Raw genomic sequence first — 4506 nt, 5'->3', positions numbered from 1 at the left:
TTGGGGCAGATCGCGATCCGCACTTCCTGGATCGCGATCTGGAAGGCGGTGCGCAGTTTTCGAGGTTGCCAGATCGCGATCCAAGAAGCCCGGATCGCGATCTGGGCACAGAAATCGAGACTAGATATTTTTCTTTGATATTTCACTATAAATAGAAGGTCTCCTTTTCATTTTTCGACATCTCGATTATCTCTCGACTCTCTCTGGACTTTTTCTTCGGTTTTCTCTTCGGTTCTCGCCAGTTCTTCGCGGGAAGCTTCGACGAGGGTTTCGACTCGGGTTTTTCATAAGCTTTTCTTTACGTTTAGTTTATGATTTCTCGTGTTCTTCATTTTGATGCTATGTTTGTAATGAACTGAGCATTTTCTTTTAGGGAAATGAAACCTTGTATATATTGATTTTGATTTCCAGATCTGTGATCTATTTGTCGTTCTTTGATTCTGTTTATGTTTTCCTGTATTAAATGCTTTCGATTGTTTGGCCAACAATTGAATTGATTCTAAATGGGAATGAACTCGAGAGAGGATTTCTCGTTTGATTTTAGGAAAGCATAGCTCGGGTTGTGGAAACGGAGACGTGATGCACCTCGGGTAGCCCTTAAGGACTTGACCTAAATGCTCTCTTAATATCAGGTTCTGAACGGAGACGTCGGACCTGTGGGTAGACTCTAACTACACTGGAGACGGGGGTTAGGGTACTTTAGTGTCTGGGTTAGCGAACATAGAATTGACAATAGATTCGGATTTGTAGATCTTTATCGATAATACACTGGTGGATTTTACCCTAGAAGCCATCACACGTCGGAATTCCTCGATTATACTGGCGGACCGTTGTTTTTATTTTTATTTTCTTTTTGCTTCATTTCATCCCCCATTATTTCCTTCGTCTAGATAGAGTTTAGGATAGTATAACTACGGTACTTGGTAGATTTAGGAACTTAATTCCCTGAGGATCGATATCTGGAATTCACTATTCTACAAAACGCGATACTGTACACTTGCGGTTATTTATACGTAGGTTTTACGCGTATCAAGTTTTTGGCGCCGTTGCCGGGGAATTAGTTAATCTTGAATTTACTAATATCGTTACCAACTATCGTTACTTTACTTTAGACAATTTTTTTTCTTTTGATTTTTTTTTTATTTTTATAGCAGATTTGTATGCATCGATGGCCTCGATTTATGATCTCTCTCTTTGCAAGATTCAATCCAGAGCTGATTACATTCAACATGAGTTGGAGGATATTGAAAGACATCGAAGGTTGAACCCAGAAAATGGAATTGCACAAACAAATGAGCATTTCTGCTATCTACAAGAAGAACTCCACTTTTTGGCAAATATTTTCGAAAATTTCAAGAGATGTCACATTCACAAACCACATCCGACCATCCTTTATGAAGACATCGAGGTATTTACAGATTTTCGTATAAACGACGAGGTTGAGCACCTTGAGGGAATTATTCATCCCAGTTCTGTAGATACTTTAGCGTGTGATGAGAGTGGGATGAAGATGATGGTAGAGGAACTTGACGAACATAATCCTATCCACATTGCTATTCCAGATTTGAGTGTGAGCGAGGAGACGAGTTTCAAATTTGAGGTAGAGCTTTCTCCAAAGCTCGAGTATCTTGTATACGAGTTTGAGAGATCGGTAGGCAAGCAACCCATCCTAGTCTCCTACCGACTGATTTCCACAGCAAACGAAAAGTACCATGGGTTGGGATGGTCATTACAAGATTGCAATCTAATCCATGATATGATTGCAAAGTATGTATCAAGATTGACGGATGGATGCGCAATCTACAAGGCTTTGGATTGGACATAATCCGTCCAAATTGTGTCGAGCCGTCGACAGTAAAACAGGCGCTGGATGGGAGGCAACCCATTATTTATTTTTCTTCATTTATTTTGTTAGTTTTCTTTTATTTTTGCATTTTTTGGTTTAAATCCAGATTTCACCCATTTTCTTGATTTTTGCCGGTATCTCGTTCCCAAGAAAAGAAGAGTAAGAAGTCGGGAAGTCTAGGCAATTCTGGCAATTCGCCCTCGGTGCCAAAATTCACGGCACCCCGTGCAACCAAAGAACACTTTCGCAACCGTAGAACACTGATCAATCTGCGGCACGACTGTTCAGGGCGTATTTCTTTCTCATATCTTTTATTTTTCGCATTGAGGGCAATGCATGATTTAAGTTTGGGGGTGCGTTTAGCTTATTTTGATTTGGTCTTTTGCATGCATATCATATAATTTAGTTTCATTTATGTATTTCGATTTCCGTAACTGTGTTATGTTTGTCACATGCATTTCATTTAGGATCGAGTGTAAGTTGCATTTCCGGATTCTATTGAAGCAAAGCAATTAATGAATTAGTAGATGGGCTAGTTGATTTTAAAATTGAAATTATGGATAACCGGCTAATTATAGATGTACCTTCCGACTGCGTTTTTGCAACTTGTGTGGATAGCCTTTCGAATCCTTTCCGATTAAGCTTGAGCGCACTTTTCTGAGGGGTATAATAGTCTGAGGTTTGGGGGGCGAGTTAGAATTGAATTATGTTTTCACGATTTCCAGTTGTTGGCTAAAAGTTCTATCAATGGTCTTTACGTTTTTATTTTATGTTCGATGTCAAAAAAAAAAAAAAAAAAAAAAAAAGATAAAAATAATAATTTGTGGTATTGTTGTGATTCACGCTCTGATTTCCCCGCCTTTCTGACTCGAGCTTAACCCGTTGGGTGCACCTCGTCGCCTAAGTCTCTCGAGCTGTCGAGCTTGGGGGTTTCTTGGACTAAAGTTCGATACATGGGTCAGGGAGATAACACAGTGGTGTCGAGCCTTGCACGAGTCACGATTATGCCCGTTTCAAAAAAAAAAAAAAAAAAAAAAAAAAAAAAAATTGTGATGAAAGTCACCAAAAATATTGATGTTGTTATTTCTTTTATCGAATAAATAGACCTACTTATGCCCAACTCGAGTTTTTGAATTTCAGAATCAAAACTTACTTTTCACCCACATTTCTACTCAAAACCCTCGATGATTGTGTTTATTGTTTAATTACGGATTCTTGAGTCTATCTTTCATTTTGGTGTAGAAACAACTAATTGCGTCGGTAGGAAAGTCGAATACCTTAAGCCGCATGCCATTCTAAGATTTTAAGTTATCTAGCTCGTTTTGTCTTTGGAATTAATTGCAATGCTTTGACCAATCCGGCAACTTTGTGGGTGTGTTGTCTGAAAACCCTCACGAGACACAACTCGTCCTTTGGGGGTACCCAGGGGTTCAACGGCTTGTTGCATACGCTAAATGCAATCGTGTTTCCCTACGTTAGTGGCCTAGATTTAGTTTGTTGTTTTTGTTCTTTTTTGTTGTAGTTTTGTTTTGATTTACTCGGGACGAGTAAAGATCTAAGTTTGAGGGTGTGATAAGTGTTCGTTTTGCACAACTTTTACTTATCGAATCTTCGAGTTTTGGTCTTCGTTTGTCCGAGTTTTCGGCTTTATTTGTATATATTATGCTTTTCTTGTTTTATTTCTATTTTAGGTAAAGAGAAGCTATTTTTGCCGATTCGAAACGATTTTGGAAGCGAAGCCGAGAACCAAACCAAACACGTGCAAAAGTGCATTCTCGCGGATTGTGGCAGTGTTTGGTATTTCAAGCATAACTTTTGCTTATGACCTCCGATTGGGCTGATTCAAGTGGATTTAGAAAGCTAACTTCAAGGGCTACAACTTTTGTGAAATGCACAATTGTCGAATTCGGGCTGAAAAAGGGTGAAAAAAGTGTTTGAAGTTGATGCAGAGGCCAGATCGCGATCCAGAATCACCGGATCGCGATCTGGTGGCAAATTCCAGTAACAGCGAAAAGTTGGGGCAGATCGCGATCCGCACTTCCTGGATCGCGATCTGGAAGGCGGTGCGCAGTTTTCGAGGTTGCCAGATCGCGATCCAAGAAGCCCGGATCGCGATCTGGGCACAGAAATCGAGACTAGATATTTTTCTTTGATATTTCACTATAAATAGAAGGTCTCCTTTTCATTTTTCGACATCTCGATTATCTCTCGACTCTCTCTGGACTTTTTCTTCGGTTTTCTCTTCGGTTCTCGCCAGTTCTTCGCGGGAAGCTTCGACGAGGGTTTCGACTCGGGTTTTTCATAAGCTTTTCTTTACGTTTAGTTTATGATTTCTCGTGTTCTTCATTTTGATGCTATGTTTGTAATGAACTGAGCATTTTCTTTTAGGGAAATGAAACCTTGTATATATTGATTTTGATTTCCAGATCTGTGATCTATTTGTCGTTCTTTGATTCTGTTTATGTTTTCCTGTATTAAATGCTTTCGATTGTTTGGCCAACAATTGAATTGATTCTAAATGGGAATGAACTCGAGAGAGGATTTCTCGTTTGATTTTAGGAAAGCATAGCTCGGGTTGTGGAAACGGAGACGTGATGCACCTCGGGTAGCCCTTAAGGACTTGACCTAAATGCTCTCTTAATATCAGGTTCTGAACGGAG

At 39.6% G+C, this 4506-nt stretch overlaps 1 long non-coding RNA gene across 1 annotated transcript; it reads left to right on the top strand.

Moving 5' to 3' along the window:
• The first annotated feature begins 1458 nt into the window (after positions 1–1458).
• Positions 1459–4271, top strand: LOC148768563 (uncharacterized). Its single transcript, XR_016033159.1, has 2 exons — positions 1459–2199; positions 3538–4271. It is a non-coding gene; the product is annotated as an uncharacterized LOC148768563 (long non-coding RNA).
• The last annotated feature ends 235 nt before the right edge of the window (positions 4272–4506 follow it).

This window comes from Erythranthe guttata, chromosome 8 (assembly GCF_056151865.1).
Source record: "Erythranthe guttata isolate IM_541 chromosome 8, IM_541, whole genome shotgun sequence".
In the NCBI taxonomy this organism is placed as follows: Eukaryota; Viridiplantae; Streptophyta; class Magnoliopsida; order Lamiales; family Phrymaceae; genus Erythranthe; species Erythranthe guttata.
The sequence above is the reverse complement of the archived record's forward strand: the minus strand, read 5'-3'. Positions and strand labels throughout refer to the sequence as shown.